Raw genomic sequence first — 21,765 nt, 5'->3', positions numbered from 1 at the left:
GGTACAAAAGTTCAGCTTGGGCCCCCCTACCTGTACTGGTACCCATACCTAAATCATGCTGCATATAGCTACAAAACTAATTTACAGAAATGATCTATCCCCTTGGCATAAGCTTTCCAAATATGACTAATAACCTACACTAAGTGAAAATTTGTTTGTAGCCCCTAAGCACAGTTTCAGACGGCCGAATGTGCAACTGTGCTCGCCGTTACAGAGCGTAGTTGCGCTTAAACAAGGTTTTTTCTTTATTGTCGGGCTGTTCAAACTCCACAACATTGCACGGGAGTTTGAAAAAAATTGCAGGAAAATAGGTCCTGCCCTATTTATCCCTTACGTACAGTTAGGCCTCCCTCACACAGGGCGTTTTATACAGCGTTTAGCGCTGCCTTTTCAGCCCAGCGCTAAACGCTGTACAACACTCCCATTCATTTCAATGGGGCTGCTCACACAGGGCTGAAAACGCAGCGCCTTCCAACGCTGCGCTTTGACAGCGATGCATGTTCTATTTTGGGGCGTTTTCAGCCCTGCGTCGCCCATTAAAATGAATGGGCAGCGTTTTTAGCACTGCTGAAAACGCAGCAACACTTGGTGCCGCATTTTTGGCAGCGTTAACCGCTCGCCGATTTTCGGGGTGAGGGCTTGTAATAGAAGCCCTACCCCGAAAAACAGTCCCAGCGGGCTAGAGAAAAAAAGAAAGTTAATACTCACCTAGCCGCTGCAGTCCGGGTCGCGGCCGCTGGTCTCTGCCGCTGATCCGGGCTTCTCCAACACTCCCAAGTCTATAGCTGGAGGGCAGGTTTGAGAACCCCGGCTCCGGCAAAAGAGTGCTGTGATTGGTTATCGGCACGCTCGATGCCCAATCACAGCCCTTCATTGACTGTCTCAGCCAATCAGCGCCGGAAAGCTCTGATTGGCTGAGACAGTCAATGAAGGGCTGTGATTGGGCATCGAGCAAGCACCGACAACCAATCACAGCACTCTATTGCCAGAGGCCGGGTTCTCAAACCCGGCCTCCGGCAATAGACTTTGGAGTGCCGAGGAAGCCCGGATCAGCGGCAGAGACCAGCGGCCGCGACCTGGACTGCAGCGGCTAGGTGAGTATTACTTTTTTTTTTCTTTTCAGCATTCTTGGCTGCGTTTTCAGCCGAGCTGGAAACGCAGCCAAAACGCTGGCATAAAGTATGCCAGCGCTGCTGAAACGGGCGGAATCTGCAGTAACGCAGCATTGCAAAACGCTGCGTTTCTGCAAACGCCCTGTGTGAGGGAGGCCTTAACAGGTGAGAATCCCGATAGTGAAAACGAAACTATTGAAATAATTTCGGGGATGCAGGTTTGCAGAGCTTCCCCCAGTGTTTTCAATGGGAGATCTCGTATCGCACCGCGTGCACTGTACACATACTGCGATGCTGCCGCTGGCCCCATTGAAGACAATAGGCGCTGTGATGATAGAACATGCTGCAGTTTGTTTCCTGCATAGTATCACGGTGTCATGCAGGGAAACATCGCTCATGTGTATGACCCTATTCAAAAGAATAGAGTTCATATTTGTGCGAGATTTATACATCTCACAACGCACAAATCTTGCGCGATTTTAGCACCTGTGTGAAGCCGGCCTTAGGCCCCCGCGGCTGGATTTCCCGCAGAATTTCCGCCTGTGCCCGCTACCATAGGATTTCATTAGATAATGCAATCCTATGAAGACGGCCACGATTTGTCCACGTGAAAACACGAGTGTAAAACAAATCGCGGCATGTTCTATTTCGAGGCCCGCACAGAAACGTCACTAGTGACGGGCCGGCTCCACTATGCGCATCCAGCAGCTGGCACATAGTGCAGAGAGAAGACGCCGGGAGCAGGTGAGCCGCAGGGCTGTGCAGCGGCACGGGTCTACATCCTGCTGCGAGAATTCTCGCAGCGGGACCCGACCCGGCTGTCTGCAGGCGGCCATAGGCTGTTTTTATGGGTTTTTTGCATTTTTGAACCACAATTAAGATCACATAAAAATACTGCATACGGTATTCAAAAAACACGCGGATTTAAACAATACATGCATTTTTTTTTTAAACCTCATGCAAGTTTTTGACGCATTTTTCAATTGTGTATAAAGTGTGCAATCATATACCGGAAATACCTAGGTTATACCAACATGGTCCAAATCACGATTTACAGGAAGATGTATAACTGTATACACCAGCTGTACATATATAATTACATACAGGAGATATCCAGGTTATACCGCCATGGTCCATATCACTATAAATATGGTCCATATTACGATATGTATGTACATTTTGAAGCACCATTTTTAGGGCTCTTCCACACTTGCGTTTTTCTTGCTCGTTTTTTTCACGCGATTGTCAACAGGACTTTCTAATTTTAAAAAACCGCATCGCAGAAAAATTGCAACCACTAACTTGCAATTTTTGTGTGATGCGTTTTTAACATTAGAAGTCCCATTGACATTCGCGTTAAAAAAACGCAGTGATATCCCGATCGCAAGTGTGAAAGCACCCTTACACATACTTGTATAGTGACATTGATCATGCTGGTAGAACCTGGGTATTTCCTGCATATAATTATATAAATACAGCTGGTATTCATTATATATCTCCCTGCATATAATGATATGGACCCTGATGGTATAAGGAACCTCCGTCACAGATCCTGCTCAAAATACTGGAAGACAGGGCTCTGCATGCAGCACTTTTTCTTCCATCCACAAGCCGGGCAGCTGAATGGAAAGCAGATGGACCCCATTATAGTCAGAGATGGAGCAATTCAGCTGAGAGGTTTCCCTTGACCTGCTCCCCGAACAGAGTAGGAAAGCGTAATCCCCAATGCAGGTGTGAAATCACCCTTACTTGGGTATCTACTGTATATAATTATATATGCATAGCTGCTATAAAAGGACAGTAAAATGTGGGTAGCGCTCCAGAGATTAGATGTATTAGGGATATAAGGGTGAGAGAAATGGAAAATGAACTCACCCGACGTTACCGGGCCGTTTTGTGGGGCACTGTTACGTCACAATCTAGGATAGCATGCAACTCCAGATGATCACTGGATAACTCAGGATGGTCCAAGCCTCAAATATGGTTGAAATTAAATTAGGATTGCATTGGTCAATTAAGGCATCCTCAGGAGAGCATCATGGTAGAATTCCAGATGTAAAATAAACGCCACGGAATGGGAATAAATACCAGAGATAAGAAAAAGTTACCAGCGCTCCAATGCAACCAACAGGGGAGAGAAATATAATGGAATAGGGCACTTACTTTGCAGGGGTACCTTGTCACCCGGCACCCCTGAATCCCAGATAGCAGATATATCACAGGCGTAGTAAAGAGGTATTGTTTATTGGTCCATATCATGCGACGCGTTTCGGCTCAAAAAAACCCTTTCTCAAGCATGTATACATTTAAAAGATCATAATATTTATATCAGAAAGAGGACATCTCATTACCTTACTCGCGCCTTCCCTGCGTCGTCCGCTGGCGCCATTCCGCCCCTTCAGATGACGTAACTGCTGCACGTGATCCGTGTCATGTGACAGCGCTCGTTCGTCAGTGGGGAGGGGGAGCGCGGCGCTGCATCCCACGGATCACGTGCAGCAGTTATGTCATCTGAAGGGGTGGAATGGCCCCAGCGGACGATGCAGGGAAGGCGCGAGTAAGGTAATGAGATGTCCTCTCATTACTTTAGAGATACCGAGGAACAAAAAATATGTTCACCATTTTGCATGGTTCTTTGTGTTACCCAGGAAACACTACGTGGAGGTAACCATGTGATGTTTCCTTTATATAAAATGACATCAGGAAGTGAGAGAATTAGATTACGTACGTAAAATTTGGACGCTAATTCTTTTGCGCTTAGAATTGAATAATTGAGTTGGGACCCATTAACTTTTCCTATTTATGACATAATCAATGTTCGTGCCAAATTTCAAGTTTCTATGACATCGGGAAGTAAGAGAATTAGATTCCATATGTAAAATTTGGACGCTAATTCTTTTGCGCTTAAAATTGAATAATCGAGTTTGGACCCATTAGCTTTTCCTATATATGACATAATCAATGCTCATGCCAAATTTCAAGTTTCTATGACATCGGGAAGTGAGAGAATTAGATTCCGTACGTAAAATTTGGACGCTAATTCTTTTGCGCTAGAATTGAATAATCGAGTTGGGACTCCTTTACTTTTCCTATTTTGGAGGTAATCTATGCTTGTGCCAAATTTCATGTTTCAATGACATCGGGAAGCTGGAGAATTAGTGGCGAGTCAATCAGTGAATCAGTCAGTGAGTCAGTGAGTAAGTCAGCGAGTCAGTGAATCAGTGAGTCAGTCAGTCAGCCAGCCAGCCAGTCAGTGAGGGCTTTCGTCTTTATATATATAGATTTCCAGGTTATACCAGCATGGTTTTTATCACTATATGTATCCAGGGAGATGTATGATGTATATCAGCTGTACATATATAAAAATATGCAGGGGATATCCAGGTTATACCAGGAGGCTCTATATCACTATATGCAGGGAAATGTATAACTTATACCAGTTGTACATGTAATTATATACAGGAATTATCCAGGTTATACCGGCATCATCCATATCACTGTACATACTCCTGTATATAGTGATATGAAGCATGCTGGAATAACTTACACCAGCTGTACATATATGATTATACATAGTACATGCATAGTACAAACAGGATCTGCTAACTCTGCTTCCCGACACGGTCAGTGCACCGCCTGGACCAAATCACAACTGCAGTCTCTCAATGGAAGGAAGGAGCGAACTAGGGGAGTCTGCAGCATATAATTGGCTGCCGGCTCCCCAGGTGACTGCCCTCCCCTCTCTGAGTGCCACTCACAGCTGGGCCTGTGGGCCCCCATTCGCTAACGGTTGGGTCACGGTTGCGACCTCTAGTGGTATGCCAGTGATACTGTTAAAGGAAGAAGGTGTAAGTGACACAGCCTAATGCACAATTGCAAATACTTCACTCTATTCTTTTCATTGGTTCCTATGTTCCCAAAAGTAAGCCGCAGATGCCCTCATAACTGTGTGCCCACTACATTTGCCCCCAAAAGTGCCTACGCTACAGATGCGTTCTTACAGGGTTTGTCGTCATGAGGTTATCAAAGATAAAGGATCTTTTTTCTGTTAAAAACAGCAACACTCCTGATCGTATCTTGTATCACAACTCATCCTCATTCAAGTCATTCCGCCCACATTACAATATCAGACATAGTCCATGAGGGCAAGACACATGCTGCTTCCTTATTAAAAAAAATAGAAGGAGGCACACCCAATAATTCCTGCCAGCGTCTTGATATACAGAAATACTTTCCTGCAAGGTATGATTCAGCATGTTTTTTTGTAGCATTCAGCATGTTTCGGAGTTTTTTGTATCAGCAAATATTAATTTAACAAACCAGGTAAACCGTTTTATAATGAAGTCTGATGTGCATTTTATTTGATTTAGTAGTAAACACCAACCAAGGAGAATGCGCAGGACCCAAGGGCAACTTAAAATTCACAGGTTTATTAATGCATTTAAAAAAAATACATATCATAAGGTTAAAAAGCTGCGTCCTCACATCCTAGTGTCACAATGTGTGGATATATATATATATATATATGCAATCTCCACAGCACATTCCATGCATGAATGGATGTGCAAGGTCGCCTGGATTTGCATTGTGCCTCCAAATTCCGCAGCAAATGCCACCCATAGCAAGCCGTGGCAAAACGAGATTTCTTCTATACTAGTGAAAATTGATTACGATTTTCCGCTCGTGGAGAAGAAATTGTAGCATGCTGCAATTGTATGTGGCTTCTATGCCGATGGCTTTATTGAAATCAATAGAAGCCGTCCATCCCGCAACTCTTCCGCAATCATTAAAGGAGATGTCTCGAGGAAGCAGTTAATTTTTTTTTTTGCCCAGTCCCCCCCATTAAGTACACATTACTAAGCCCCCCTGTAAATGACATTTCTAGCTGGTTCGTACTTACCGTTCCAGCGTTTCAGCAAGTTATAAAAGTTTCCTCAAGATGGCCGCCGGCTCTTTCCCAGTCGCTCGCTGCAGCCCGACGTGCGCGCTCCCGAGACGCCGCCAGCTGTGTCTCCATGGCAACCGGACGCATCGCAGCCGCCGACCAGACGCCCCGCAGCCGCCGACCAGACAGCAGGTAACCGGCGCTAGCCCCCGGCTCCCCAGCGCTAGTTCCCCCGGCGCAGCGACAGCCCCCCCGGCCTAGCGCTAGCTCCCCCGGCCTAGCGACAGCCCCCCCGGCCTAGCGCTAGCTCCCCCGGCCTAGCGACAGCCCCCCCGGCCTAGCGCTAGCTCCCCCGGCCTAGCGACAGCCCCCCCCATCGCAGCGACAGCCCCCCCGGCCTAGCGCTAGCTCCCCCGGCCTAGCGACAGCCCCCCCGGCCTAGCGACAGCCCCCCCCATCGCAGCGACAGCCCCCCCGGCGCAGCGGCAGCCCCCCCCCGGCCTAGCGACAGCCCCCCCCGGCGCAGCCCGGCGCAGCGGCAGCCCCCCCCCCCGGCGCAGCGGCAGCCCCCCCCCCGGCGCAGCCCGGCGCAGCGGCAGCCCCCCCCCGGCGCAGCGGCAGCCCCCCCCCGACCCATCACTTACCTGGGAAGCTTCTCGGGGCGGCTGGGCTGGTCTTCTCCGCTGGGCAGCTCCAGTTTCTGCACCTTCCTCTAACAGAGGATGGTGCAGAATGGCCGCTTCAGCGCGCTCCTGAGCAGTGACAGCTCGTCTGCGCATGCGCAGAAGAGCTGTAGCGGGGAGCACACTGAAGCGGCTCGTGCTGAATGGAGAAGACCGGACTGCGCAAGCGCGTCTAAAAAAGCAAGCTGCCAGCGAATTTAGACGGAACCATGGAGACGAGGACGCTAGCAACGGAGCAGGTAAGTGGAATAACTTCTGTATGGCTCATATTTAATGCACAATGTACATTACAAAGTGCATTAATATGGCCATACGGAAGTGTATAACCCCACTTGGTTTCGCGAGACCACCCCTTTAAGGTTGCGGGATCCACGTCATTGCCTAGAAACAGCACAGCATAATCTGTTGTGCGCATGTGTGCACATTCGCAGCACAAATTATGAAGATGGTGGACAGGTAGGCTGGGGTCACCGACCGGGCACATGCGGAATCCGACCCAGCCATGTGCAGGCGGCCTAAGTCTGCCTGTTAACTTTAGATAGCTGTCAACTAAGCACTTGTTTGATCGACAGCTATTCTTTCCTAGCCCCCTTCCATAGCCGAGCATAAATGTGTTATGAATAAGGAGAGGGGAGTAAGCCGCTACCAGACAACTCCAGAGGTGGCCTATCTACCCCGAGAAGGAAAGAATGGGCAAATTGAAATCTGTAAACCTGATCCTTCCTTTCCCTGACGTCACCTGTTGGGGGGAAAGCTGGGAGACTCCCATACACATTAGATGTAGACTATTCACCAAAAATGTTGGGTTCATCCAACATCAATCTAATGTATATGGCCACCTTAACGTAAGAGCAACAGGCCATCAAAGCCAAAGTAAGGTAGTTCCAGCCCACAATAAACATGTTAACAAGCAGCAAAAGCTTGAAAAAATACCAAATAAAAGTTGATGATAAAAATAAACCAGAGGAGACACCCAAAGACCCAACATATCCAACACGTATTTCACAGCAAATAATGACTTCTAAGTGAGGCAGCTGATGCAAAATGTGCATTGGCTGTGGTGTGTGGTGCAGCATGGAGGACAGAAGTTGTCGATTCATCTGGAAAGACACATGGAGTGTGACAAAGCCTAAACTCCGGTGCACAGAGGGTATATGGCTGCTTTTTCACACTGTGTTAATGACTTCTGTTAAAACGTATGTTCCGTCATATGCATGTGCCTCTTGATAAATTTGGTGCATTTCACTGCAATGGAATTTTAGTTAACATTGAAACGCTAGTCTTAATAAGTGTTTTCCATAGAGTTCAAGCAAAAGCCAAAATGGCTAGTAAGGTGCACCATGGATGAAGACCACATAGCTCGATTTTCCGTCATCAACTATGGTAATGGTGTCACACTGACACAGCAATGGTGTTTGTCAGTGCTCTAGTAGAGACTGTAGGCACAGTTATTATGCAAGACACAGTAAGGCTATGTTCACATCTACACGAGAGCCTCCGACGCTGATCCAGCATACAATCCCAGATGAGTTAGCACAGCATGCTGTGCTAGTTTATCTGAAAAAGTTCCAGACAACATATTAGAAGCCAGCTAGACCCAATTAACCCCTTGAGTGGCACGCCCGGAAATTTTCCGGGACAAGCTCCACTACCCATAGCGATATAGCCCAGAAGATTTCTGGGCTATGCATCACTATGGGAGCTGCAGAGCACAATGCCACAAGTTGTGGCAGTGTGCTCTGCCTGCATAGTCCCACAGAGAACAAAGCAGGACATTGAGAAGCAGGACGATATTGCCGATATGCCAGCAATCTCCTGCTTCTAATGTCCTGCTTTGTTTACAGGTTGCCATAGAGACCATCGGCTTGTCAGAAGCAAGCCGATGGTCTCTGTGGCAGGGAGAGCTGGTGCTTCGCTGTCTGAGGACAGCTAGGCACCAGCTCTTACAGCAGAGATCAGAGAAAACCTCTAATCTCTGCTGTGTTAACCCTTTACATGCTGCAGTCTATGTGACAGCAGCATGTAAAGGGCTGTCACCATGGGACACCCCCAGAATGTGATCAGGGAGTCCTGATGGGTCTCTGTGGAAGTCCCCTAAAGGGACAAAAAAAGAAAGTAAAAAATTATTTAAAAAAATAAATAAAATTAAAAACACTTGTCTCCCTTTACTTTGTGAAAAATTAAAAATAAAATTACACATGTGGTATCCCTGCATCGGAATGACCCAGAGAAGGAAGTTAGTACATTATTTAACCCCTTTTTTTTCTTCTCCCCCATTTCTTTTTTTCCTCCCTCTGTTAAAAAAATCATAACTTCTTTATTTATCCATTGACCGCTGTATGAGGGCTTGTTTTTTGCGGAATTAGTTATATTTTTCAATGGTGCTATTTAAGGTACCATATAATGTACTGAAAAATGAAAGAAAAATGACATTCCACCATCCTTCAGCTGTCATTCAATAGCTGAGAGCTGCCCCTGATTGGTCCTTGTGCTGAGCCAATCAGAGGCAGCACTCACTCACCCATTCATGAATTCATGAATGGGTGAGTGAGAGCTGCCTCTGATTGGTGAGGGCTGTGACAAATCAGAGGCAGCCCATTCAGCAGGCGGGGATTTTAAATCCCCGTCTGCTGAATACTACACAGAGCAGTTCAGGAGAACTGCCGGCCGGCCGCAGCTGAACTCCGGCTGCAGGGACAAGTTTATATATATGAGTATATATATTTTTTTTATTTTTACACATTTTTGGATGATTTTCAGGGAAGGGCTTATATTTTTAAGCCCTTCCCGAAAATTCGTCACACGCTCACCGCCAGCCCATTGCTTTCAATGAAGCCGGCTGTATTGCCGGCTCTATTGAATTCAATGGGGGAACATCATTCTTCTCTGCCACAGCTGTTACAGCTGTGGCAGAGGAGAATGATTTCTATAGTATATGTTCTCAATGGGGTCGGCGCTGCTCCCGCCTGCCCCATTGAGCGCATATAATAGAACACAAGGAATCGCAGATAGGCGCGACCGCCGATCTGCGATTCCTCGTGTCCTATAATTTATTGGACATCCGCATAAAAAGCGGCCAAGTGTCCGATGCAATTGCGAAGCAATGGTTCTATATATGCGTTCGCAGATCGCATGCGCATGTGCAAATCGCACGAAAAAACGCCCGTCTGACCGAGGCCTAATACATTATTTATACTGCACAGAGAATGCAGTGAAAAATAAAAATAAAAAATATGCCAGAATTACAGATTTTGTTAATTGTGCCACTAGAAAAAAATGGAATAAAAAGTGATCAAAATTTTACATGTTCCAAAAAAAATTACATAAATGAAGACTGGAGTTCATCCCGCAAACAACAAGCCCTTCTAGAGCTCTGGCAATGGTAAAAAATCATTAATATGGCTCTTGGAATGTGGCGACACAAAAGCAAACCTTTAAGAAAAAAAATGTTTTAAATGTACAAAAATAGCAAAGCATAAAAAAACTGTATAAACTCGGTATCACCGGAATCGTGCGACTCAGAGAATAATGTTATCACACTATTTATTCTGAACACCGTAAAAATGAAATCCAAAAAACAGATGGCAGGATTTCTTTTTTTTCCCCTAATCTCCCTACAAATTTTTTCACAAAAGTTATGCAATACATTCTATATACCCAAAAATGATGCTATCGAAAAGTACAGCTTGTCCCACAAAAAACAAGCCCTCACATGACCGTGTCAATGGAAAAATGAAAAGGTTATGGCTCTTGGAACACAACTGGAAAATGAGTTGAAATTAAATGATTAGACCATTTAAAAAACCTGCCCTGGTGGGCACAACAGGGGGAGTAGGAAACCCGCCACTCAAGGGGTTAAAGTCAGTCAAGTCCATCTGGTGCTGTTTTGGTCCATCCTTTTTCTGCTCAGCTCATAGGACAAAGACTGTGAACTAAGTTTAAGGTCGCCAGAGAAAATTGCGTAAAATTTGTGCGCTGCAAGATGCACAAATCTCACACAAATATGAAGCCATTCTTTTGAATGCAGTCATACACACGAGTGATGTTTTCCTGCATTGCACTACGACGCGATGTGGGAATCAAATTGCTGAGTGTCCTGTCTTGTGCATGCTCTCGCATCGCACCGCCCATTGTTTTCAAGGTGCACGCGATGTGAGGTCTCCCATTGAAAAGACTAGGAGAAACTCCGCGAAACTCCGTCACGGCTGTTCCCTGCATCCCCGAAGTGATGGGAGGCTGGTTTCACATGAAAACGCCTTTCATCCTGGGGGATTTCACATGGATAACAAGGGCGATATTGGGCCATGATTCACGGCTCGATTTTGCCCTCGCACGTGTGAAGTTAGCCTAAGGACTTTGTGTTTCAGAAACGCTCTGAACTACTGAAACATTGCCAATAGGTAATCAATAAAAGATTCTTTTGCCTAATTGGATATCGCAGCCTTCTTCCTCAGTTTCTCACTATTAATACTATTCACACTGACACATTTATGGTGCCAGGCGCATTGGTAAAATAATAATGTGTTTATTAGTGCTACACTATATCTGACAGTCAAAAAAATAGCTAACACTAAACTTGCACATGAGATAGAGAGAGATGTTCTCCACAGTGTAATGACTGCTTGCATCTAGCATTGCACTCTGGGAAAACTGTGTAAACAGCAACAGAATGGGGTTCCTTGGGCCGCCAGAAGGTTGTGATTCTAGGAGACCAATATACATAGAACAAGTGGACTGCAAATTCCAATTGTATTGTAAACCTTGTTCTTATCATTAACACACAGGACATATCATCACTAAGGTCAAATAGGTGTAGACAGTCTTCCCCACAAGGTGCATAGAGGAGTGGCTGTCCAACTTCCGATCTCCCCCTCCTTATTGTTTTAGACAAGTAGGAGCTGGACAAACCACATGCAGTGATTTATTACTGTGTGCCTGGCCTTGTCTCTTTTCTGTCCTCAGCCTCCTCCACGTGTGATTGTTTTCAGTAATCTATAAATAAGTGAGGAGACTCAAATGGCCACGCACGCTCCTCTGGGTAATATGCAAATAAGGGAGATGGAATAAATCCTCCACAGTGCCACCTACTGAAAGGCAGCATTCCTTCGAGTCAAAGTGGGACTTTTTATACAAGTCTTGCTACAATGACTGGGAATCAAAAGCAAAGCCAGACCCCATGTACATACAGCTGTTTCCGGGTTATTGCCCATCATCAGTGTACAGTAGGAGTCTGGCTTTTGCTAGTGAGAGGCCAGGGACAGGGGTCAGAAACGCTCTTTTCTCCTTAGGGAGAGCAACTATATACTATAAATAAGTGAGGAGACTCAAATGGCCACGCACGCTCCTCTGGGTAATATGCAAATAAGGGAGATGGAATAAATCCTCCACAGTGCCACCTACTAAAAGGCAGCATTCCTTCGAGTCAAAGTGGGACTTTTTATACAAGTCTTGCTACAATGACTGGGAATCAAAAGCAAAGCCAGACCCCATGTACGTACAGCTGTTTCCGGGTTATTGCCCATCATCAGTGTACAGTAGGAGTCTGGCTTTTGCTAGTGAGAGGCCTGGGACAGGGGTCAGAAACACTCTTTTCTCCTTAGGGAGAGCAACTATATACTATAAATAAGTGAGGAGACTCAAATGGCCACGCACGCTCCTCTGGGTAATATGCAAATAAGGGAGATGGAATAAATCCTCCACAGTGCCACCTACTAAAAGGCAGCATTCCTTCGAGTCAAAGTGGGACTTTTTATACAAGTCTTGCTACAATGACTGGGAATCAAAAGCAAAGCCAGACCCCATGTACATACAGCTGTTTCCGGGTTATTGCCCATCATCAGTGTACAGTAGGAGTCTGGCTTTTGCTAGTGAGAGGCCAGGGACAGCAGCAAAAGCCAGACTCGGGCTCGGGGGCCCTGATGCAAAACGTGAGCTGGGTACCCGTACCCATACCTAAACCATGCTGCACAGAGACATAACTTGAAGCTTCTGGGCCCCAATGCAAAACCTGTAACAGGGCCCCCAACTATAGTACTGGGCTCCCTAAATGGAGAAGAGAGTCCTTATGGGCCCCCTAAGGCTCCTGGGCCCGGGTGCAACCGTATCCCCTGCACCCTCTATAGTTACACCCCTGGATCCAGCACCATTCGGCAGCGAGAGTCGGCTGTCACCAATACTGCGACCCCTGTTGTTAACCCCTTACATGTAATCTCAGAGGGCTGACGGGTTGCCATGGCAACAAAACGCCAGATATAGGCGTCCTGCTTTGCCATTGCCCATGATCGCTATTACAAGCGATAAGGCATTTCAGGACAGAAGTCCTGCTATGCTTTATCATGGCGATCATAGGTGTCATGTTACAAGTCCCCTACAGGGACATAAATAATGTAAGAAAAAGGTAAAAATTGTGTTTAAAAAAAAAAGTGTAAAAAAATAACCTTTTTTTTGTGCTTTTTTCCCCTATTCACGTAAAAAGAAAATTAAATTTAAAAAAATTTAAAATCCCACATATTTGGTATCGTCGTATCAGTAACGAATCGTACAACAAATTGATCACACTTTTTATCCTGCACGGCAAAAAGTGTAAAAAAAAAAAACTCTAAATAACTGAGGTAAAGTGATTATTTCTTTTCATTTTGCCTCCCTAAAAACGCAATAAAAGTGATAAAAAAAACTGTAGGTACCCCAAAATGGTACCCATAAAAACTACAGCTCATTGCTTTCCAAAAAAAAAGGGTTTTGTATGCGGAAAAGTCTAAAATCCTTAAAAAAATTAAACATTTTGGTATTGTAATCGTACCGACCCGCAGAAAAAATGTATTGTGTCCTTTATGCTGCATGATTAGGACGTTGCGGATCTCTGCCGCGGGAGCCGCCGGCCGAGAGAAGGAGCCAGCAGACAGATCTCCGCTGTTAGCCTATCTGACAGATAAGTTGACTGTGCAGAATCGCGGCAATTCGGAGCATGCTGTGAATTGTCGGCCGCGAGCGGAGAATCTCATTGATTCTCTGGTTGTGGACAGGGGGCCGGCGCTTCCAATAGCAACGCTACGGAAAGCTTCAGACGGCGTGATGGTACGTAATTTGACTGTTTGTTGGATGCAGAATTTGCTTCCTGTCTTTTTTTTTTTTTAAACGGCCCTGTACTTTTTAAAACGACGGAGGTAAAATCATACGTCGTGATAAGCCCCGCCCCCCATACCCTTTGTTCTGCTTTGAGCCTGGGAAAATCTGGTCACCTTAAGCCATGTCCTTAATGGGTTAAAATCAGCTACTGATGGAGTTGTTTTCTTTACCACTTTTAGGGTCTGTGGTTTTATCAGTCTTGTCAGTTTGACCCTGTAGACTGACATAGAATGAGTCAATTAAAAAAAAAGACCTATATGACTAAATGACTTTGCATACCTTCGAGTACAAAGTATCTGCCTAAATATACATTGACACTGTATATTGACACACTAGAAAAATGTATTTACATCAGTCGCATAGGTATAGGTGTTGCAGGGGTCACACTTGTAACCAGGCCCCCTTCGCCACAGACTGCACAGTACTACTCATTTTCTGGGGCTGGCATCGCGGTGCCAGGGGCAGTAGCGGAGATCACATCAGGAAGGCCATACTAATCAATGAGTGTTTCCTTCATCACACTGAAGGAAGCGTTCATTGGTTGTTTCACTGATCACTGATTGGCCAGTGAAACCTAGGTGAGGGGCTGTAGTTTATAGTGTCTCATGAAAGTTCCCCAGCATCACTTTTCTGCGCAAGCAGGCCGTATTTTATCACCATGTGGAGTTGTGTTTCGCCATGTTTGTGATCGCGTATGACAGCGTATCTGACGCACATTGTCATGCACTGGCTTCCTCAGTTTCTTTTTTTCCTTTTCAACTTGTAACTCATGTTTCCTAGCAACATGCATAAAGGACGCTGTACATATGCAATGTACGCATAGCGTTTTCGTACGCACCCATAGAGAAGAACAGGGCTCTTTCGCATGTAATACAAGGTAAAATAGAACATGCTGAACTCTTTTATGCATTCTCTTTGGTATTATTGTATCTTGACGCCAAGATACAGGGGATTTGACAGGTGGTTGACGCCCCCTGTTGGTGATTGGCTGTCCACCTGTCTTCCCGTCCTTGGCCTCAAAGGTCTTTTATGTGTCGGCGGCCTCTTAGCAGCACTAAACGTGATGGCCTCCGCTCCCTTGCAGCGGTCCTCTGGTGACTGTCCCTGGTGGTGGCGTTGTAGGCCCTCCGTTCCCAGTATCGGGTCCATGGTGGAGGAAGGTGACAGGTGGCGGTCGGCATTTCTCAGCGCTGCCCGTGCAGGAAGGGCAGAGCCAGTGGTCGGCAGTGGTGAGCTCTGCTGTGCCACATCTATAAGCCAGCGGACAAGACTTGGGAGCGGCCATGAGCGGTGGTGAGCGTGGGGGAGGGGGAAGCAGTGTAATGAGTGGGGGGCCATGAGCACAGTGTGATGAGCAGAGCTTGTTGCACAGCTGTAACATGGAAGCAATAACAGCTAATACAGTAAGACTAACACGAACACCAATCCCTAAACTTAACCCTGCAGCCGCGGCAAAAAGATATCCAGACGCTGCTGCTAGAACCTTCTTCAATGTAGCCAATCGGGAGCTAGGGGTGTCACAAGGGCGTTCCTGCTTCGATGCCCTCTCAAACCCCTAGCTTCCGGTGGCATCAAGATACAATAATACCTTTTCTTTTATGAGACGAATATTTCAAGAAGAGGCCCATTTATGTTCGTTCAAAGAGTTATACTAAAAAGCGATGTCTTTTATTATACACGGTTTATAAGTCCTGCAAGACATTTTTGAGATTTGTAAGTTTTTGTAACCTATCCTATTGAAAACTTCAATAGTACCCTGTAATGGTACCAATAAAAACTACAGTCAGCACTGCAAAAAAAGAACCATCACATTGCCCAATTGATGAAAAATAAAAAAGTTATTGATATCAAAATAGGGCGACAAAATATTCTTTTTAAATATGGTTTTTATTTTTTAACAGTAAAACATAAAAAAAAGTCTAACTTTCTGATCGCTGCAGTCATACTGAACTGCAGAATTCATTGAATATGTCCTTTTACTGCACTTAGAAGGCCATAAAAACAAACCCAAAAAAACAATGTCTCTATTGTGTTAATTTCCAATTTCACCCACTTCAAAAGTTGTAAAATTTATAGATTGCAGTCATGAAGAGACGTTCATGGAGGGAGGGAAAGGGGGCAACTTAAACTTTTGTACCCGGGCCTATGAGCCTTTAGCTACGCTCCTGAAATACATGCTTTATCTATTGTGTACAGAACATTAATTCTGCTGCAGGGAACTGAAATAAGAGGTCCTTTCAGAGTTCCTCTTTCTTTAGATAACTATCTATATTAAGAAATGAGTTATGCCCTGGTGTGACACTAGTTTTCTGGTGCAACAACTCTTAAGAAAACATAGGACATTATCTGGGATGTATTTTTCACAATGTAGTGATTTATTACACTAAGCATACAATTTAACCCCTTAAGGACCAAGCACAGTAAATTTATGGCACTTGGTCCTGGACTTTAAGCTTGGGCAATAGCAAAAAAGCTCCTGCTCCTGCAATGGTTCTAGGCTGTCACACAGCCGAGGATGTGGAGGAGAAGGCAGAAGCAGTTTTCAACCACGTCTGCCTTCTCCTTTCCAGGATACATAGCGCTCAATGAGTGCTAAGTAGTGCAGAGAGAAAGTGGAAATCTTATTTCCCTGAGATCACGTGACCACTGAGTGCCCCTGCCAAGACAGAGCTGCAGAGTCATAGCAGACCCAAATCAGCTCTGTTAGTGACTACTATCACTATAGGGGCATATTTAACCCTATTATTGGGGCGCTTATGGATGCCCCAGCTACAGCAGAAAAGTGAGAAATTAAAAAAATAAAATAAAAACAATGGAAAGGAATGTGCAAGAAAATAGTTTCTTTTTGCGTGGCCGAAGTGCACAGGAAAAATATTTGCATGTGAACGAACCCATTAAAATCAATAAATTCTATTCACTAAATGTTCCTTGCGCAAATATTGCGTATGCAAATACGCATGTATGAAGCTGGCTTAAGATTAGCGAAACAGTGTGTTAGCTTTTGTCCCTCACTGATAGCTGGTCAGTCAGAATTCTCAGGATATAAAGGAACTGTCAGCTTAACAATGTCACCTTAAAATGCCCTAAGCCACAAACCATAGTAGATGGCTAGTACAGAATAAATAGATCAATGTTTGGTATAGAAGTCTGTGATATATTTTATGAGTCTCCTCAATAAGATAAGAATAGTTGCTTAGCTGATTTGTGCTTGTTGAGTCCTCATAGTTCCCAATCACCAGCATAAGGTCAGTACAGTTCATATCAGGATACCAGACACTCTGGTCCTAGTAAAGAATGAAAAAGACCATAAATCCATCAAATTCAGCAAATTATTTTCATGATGTTTAAGCAGAGTAATGGAGTGCGCACCACAAAAAATATACATTATTATTAACAAGAAGTGGAAAACAGCATAGAAGTAAAGAAATGCACACTCCAGAAGCAAGATTAAGCAAATATATAAGCCATTGGGGTTCAATGCCAGGTTGTGTATCAGAAAATAGTTTCTCTATGTGTCCTGCTAAGGCTGTGCTGTAATAGCCACTTATTGACCACCCTATAGTGTTTTTACGTCATGCCGTTGCAGGACATATATAGAGGGAGATCGTGGTGCTATCTTCCTACATACATCTCAGGTGTCAGCTGTTCATTCCAGCTGACACCTGGGGGCAACAGCTCCAATGAGCCGCACGGTTAATCGGGGCTGTTAACTCTTTAAATGCCGCTGTCAATTCTGACAGCGGCATTTAAATTTTCGGGGTCCCGTACGGCCCACCCCCCGCGATGTGATCAGAGGGAGCCATGCGGGTGTTATGGCAGCCGGGGGCCTTCTAAAAGGGGTGGCTTCAATAAATTGGATTCAATAAATCAAAAATGCATATTTGGTATCTCTGCATCCTTAAAAGTCCAATCTATCAAAGTAGCGCATTATTTGCCCCGCATGGTGAACGTCATCTGAAAAAAAAGGAACGCTGGAAATGTTCTTTTATTTGGTCACCCTGTCTCCCAGAAAAAAATGCAATAAAAAGTGTTTAAAAAGTCGTATGTATTTCAAAACGGAAACTACAGGATGCCCCACAAAAATGAGTCCTCGCTCAAGTACGTCGATGGAAAAATAAAAAAGATATTGCGCTCAGAAGATGGCGGCAGAAAATAAGTCAAAAAAATGTAATATCTTTGAAAAAAAATACAAGTACTACAGCAAATAAAACCTATACAAGTTTAGTATCGTAATAATTATACTGACCCATAGAATAAAGTTATCACATCAGTTTTGTTGCAGTTTTCAGTACATTATATATTACATTAAGTAGTATGTGGCATACTATGCGGAATCCGTCCCTGGCAGCAGTGGCATCTGTGCGTACCTGACATAACTGAACTGTGGATGGTCCGCACGCCAAGCCATCAGACATGCACAATACAGGGTTTTTTTTCAAATCCCTGCTGTTCCCGCGTTGTTGCCTATCACAACCTTTCCGGCCGTGGGTCGGACAGCTTCCATTGACTTCAATGGAAGCCGTCCGCGTGGAATCCGCAAAGAAAGGTAGCATGCTGTGATTTTCCCTCTGCGAGCGGAAAATCACAATTGATTTCCGCTCATAGACAGGAAAACACGTTTTTTGCATAGCATGCTATGGGCACTATTTGCTGCGGAATCAGGAGGCGGATGCCCGCTCCCAATTCCACAATTAAAATCTGCCCGTGGGCAGGTGGCCCAAGACTAAGAGCTACACAAAATGGTTATTACTTTTCATTATATTTGAAGACAATTAACCAAGCTGGAAATTATTATTCACTAACAGAGTAGGGGCATGTTGTAACCATAGCTTGACATCAGCCAGGCACAGATTCTCTATGACTACATTCTCTTAAGGATTTAGCTTGTCATCTCATGAAGACCTTATCATTTGTCTTACTAGAAGCATGTATAGTGGGGTGCGTCCTAATCCACCCCCTTTGTTAATAGATCATTAAGACCTGGAACTCACATACAGCCCATATCATAAACTATATACTTGGACGTTAAAGGCCATTAAATTTACGAGACTTCACTGATAAAACCGATATTGTCTAAAGAAGTCTCTTTCATCAGAACATCACACTACATTATGTCTAAAGGCAAAGTGGAGAAAAATAATAGCACCTTGATAGCTTCAAAATCTGATTGTTCTCGGTAAGAAAAACCAAGTAATCTTGTAGATATGATACCTTTTAATGGCTAGCAAAAATGCATGGTGTTATAGTGAGCTTTTGAACCTATGCAGGGTTCCTTCTCAGGCTTATATATATGAGACAAGGCACAGACAGTATAATTAATTTGCACTTAAAACAATACCAGAACAGAATGAACATAGGAGTAAATACTTAATGAATCCATTGTCCATTGATAAGAATGTGACAGTTTTATGATCTCTGAATTTGTGTTAGGGGGTCACCAGGCCTGTGTGTTAGCTCAGATTTATAATATTCTCTACTGATGCAAGAAGCCCCCTCTGAGGTTCATTCCGGTCCTGAAAGTGTCAAAGGTTGTTATAAATTTGTACTCCCAAATTCTTCTGTGACTTTGGGATTTGAAATTGATAAGTATCAGACAGGAGGCTGATACTGCAATATACATAACAGACATCCATAGAGAGACAGACAATCAGGTGATGGGGAAGTAATAGAAAAATGTGTTTTCACCAGAGTATCCCATTAAAATCAGATAATTTAAGAAATTGCATTACTATGCACATAATATTATAAGAGGAAAATGGATCTACATTTCTCCAGTAAATGAGAAGTCATGGTGTAAGCTTGCAAACATCAAAATCATGGGCTTCAGTTGGAATATGACTTGGTATCACCGGAAGACAAGTGTGCCATAGGCTCTCTAAGCTCTACAAAATACTTTTTACATAATGTATTAGAATATAACATTATACATGGCAGATCTGGAGCAAAAATGCCTGCCACGGTTCCATGAATCTGAATGGGACTTGTAGAATATTATGCACATGCTACAGAAAAAGCCCTATCCAGATGCATGTAATGGATTTTTCTACAAGACACCTGCCCATGTAAACGTACCCAACGAGGTTGTAGGTTATGCAGTGAACTGTTGCAAAGTAGCTCTTCTCGAGAAGGAACAAAACTGCCTGTCTTTTGCTAACTAACCCTGCAAGTCAGTGTCCAACCAATTAGAGTTGACTAGTGATATCAGCTCAACCAGAAACACTATCTGTAGACCGTACTGTCTTAAAGTTTTTGCTCCTCATCAATGAGTAGGGCTCTGGTTGGCTGAGAGATGCTGTAAGGTACTGTTATCCAAAGCTGCACCAGTTCTCTGGAATGCGCTGTCCCAGACAGTTTAATTTTGAACGCCCTAAAAACTGGGCCCTAAAAACACATATTTTTAGGGAGGCCTGTCATATTCCCTAATCTAAACTTCTCTCCATCTAGCCTGCCTCTACTCTCTCCCTTGGAAACCTGCCCCCCTTCTTTCCACTGCATTCAACAAATACTACATTGCACAAACATGGTTGTTGATCCACTCGTACAGCTTCATGTATGTGCCATATGTGTGTGCGTATGTATATATATATATATTATATACACATTGATTGATTACTGTATGTTATAATGCATTTTGTATATGTTGCCTCTAATTTGTAAAGTGCAGCGGAATATGCTGGTGCTATATACATAAGGATTAGCATTATTTCAAGGCCCGATTATCAGGCATGAATGTTTCTCTGAACATTCAATCGTTCAACAATTGGGAACTTTTTCATCATCTGATTGTGCAAATAGGAAGATATACAACCAGCCTATGGGAATGAAGGATCCTATTAGTGATCCTTGGTCCCCATAAATCAATGCTTGGCTAGTGGGCCAATAATTCTGCCAGTCTATTAGAAGCTTAAAGGACCCTGCATACTTTTCCCAGGGAGCATTGTCTGCACGACACCCTACATCTTCTGGATCTCTGCAAGGAGATCCAGTCCTTTGCCAGAGCATGGAGAAAACTGATGCATTAGGCCTTTAATAAGTTCAGCAGAGTTTCTCATATTTGCTCTTGCACATATGTTTATTCCATAAAGATAATGTTTCAGAACCCATTTATGGATTCTTGTTTTTTTTTCTAATTCTGGCATTAGTTTGTGTTTGAAGCTCTAGTGACAGCCTCCACCGTAGATTTTCAGATGGAACTCATTATCGACAATGGGTTCCATCTGGTGCCATTTGGGTCTGGCATGGGCTAGATGTGGCAATTCTGGTTTAATCATTGTTCACATCCTGGGATGGAGCCAAATCACAAAGGTATAAGCTACTGGCGGAACTTTCGGGGATGCAGTTGCACCTGGGCCCAGGAGCCTTAGGGGGCCTATAAGGCCTCTCTTCTCCATATAGGGAGCCCAGTACAATGAATAAACCATTACAGTTGGGGGCCCTGTTACAGGTTTTGCATTGGGGCCCAGAAGCTACAAGTTACACCTCTGGTATAAGCGATAGTGTTGAAGAACTCTACTTGGCATACATCTAAAGTTTATACAATTATACAGTAGCTGTCAATATGACAAGCCTACATACATTTGCATAATGTTTTAAACTACATTGCAGCCATAGTCATTGTATGATATTGTGTTCTCTGGGTACAGATTTATTTGCAGATCTAAGCCAATGATGAGAAAATAAAGAAACCTTGTCACGAAGAACCTAATATGAACTGGGCGGAATACCTCCGCGAAACTAAAGGTTTTTGGCCCTTGAAGGGGAAAGTCAACAAAGTATTTAAACACAATCATGGATTATGTGATCTGTTTCCTGATTCCTTCTTCAGAGGTAGGACGCAGTCAGAGTACACAATAGATAAAGGCTTCACCTGTTGTAAGGACAGGTAGGTTATACTGGTGCTTAGCAATGACACTGAATCATTCGGCAGTCATATGGCTACTGAAGACTCTTCTATCTTAGG

General features: G+C 44.2%; 1 long non-coding RNA gene across 1 annotated transcript in view; it reads right to left on the bottom strand.

The window, feature by feature from the left end:
* The window catches only part of LOC136611489 (uncharacterized), a 141,625-nt gene that overhangs the window by 43,675 nt on the left and 76,185 nt on the right, over nucleotides 1-21,765 (bottom strand). The window contains exon 2 of the long non-coding RNA XR_010790281.1: nucleotides 17,004-17,089. This is a non-coding gene — a long non-coding RNA (uncharacterized lncRNA). The remainder of the gene's footprint in view (nucleotides 1-17,003; nucleotides 17,090-21,765) is intronic.

This window comes from Eleutherodactylus coqui, chromosome 2, assembly GCF_035609145.1.
Source record: "Eleutherodactylus coqui strain aEleCoq1 chromosome 2, aEleCoq1.hap1, whole genome shotgun sequence".
In the NCBI taxonomy this organism is placed as follows: Eukaryota; Metazoa; Chordata; class Amphibia; order Anura; family Eleutherodactylidae; genus Eleutherodactylus; species Eleutherodactylus coqui.
The sequence above is the reverse complement of the archived record's forward strand: the minus strand, read 5'-3'. Positions and strand labels throughout refer to the sequence as shown.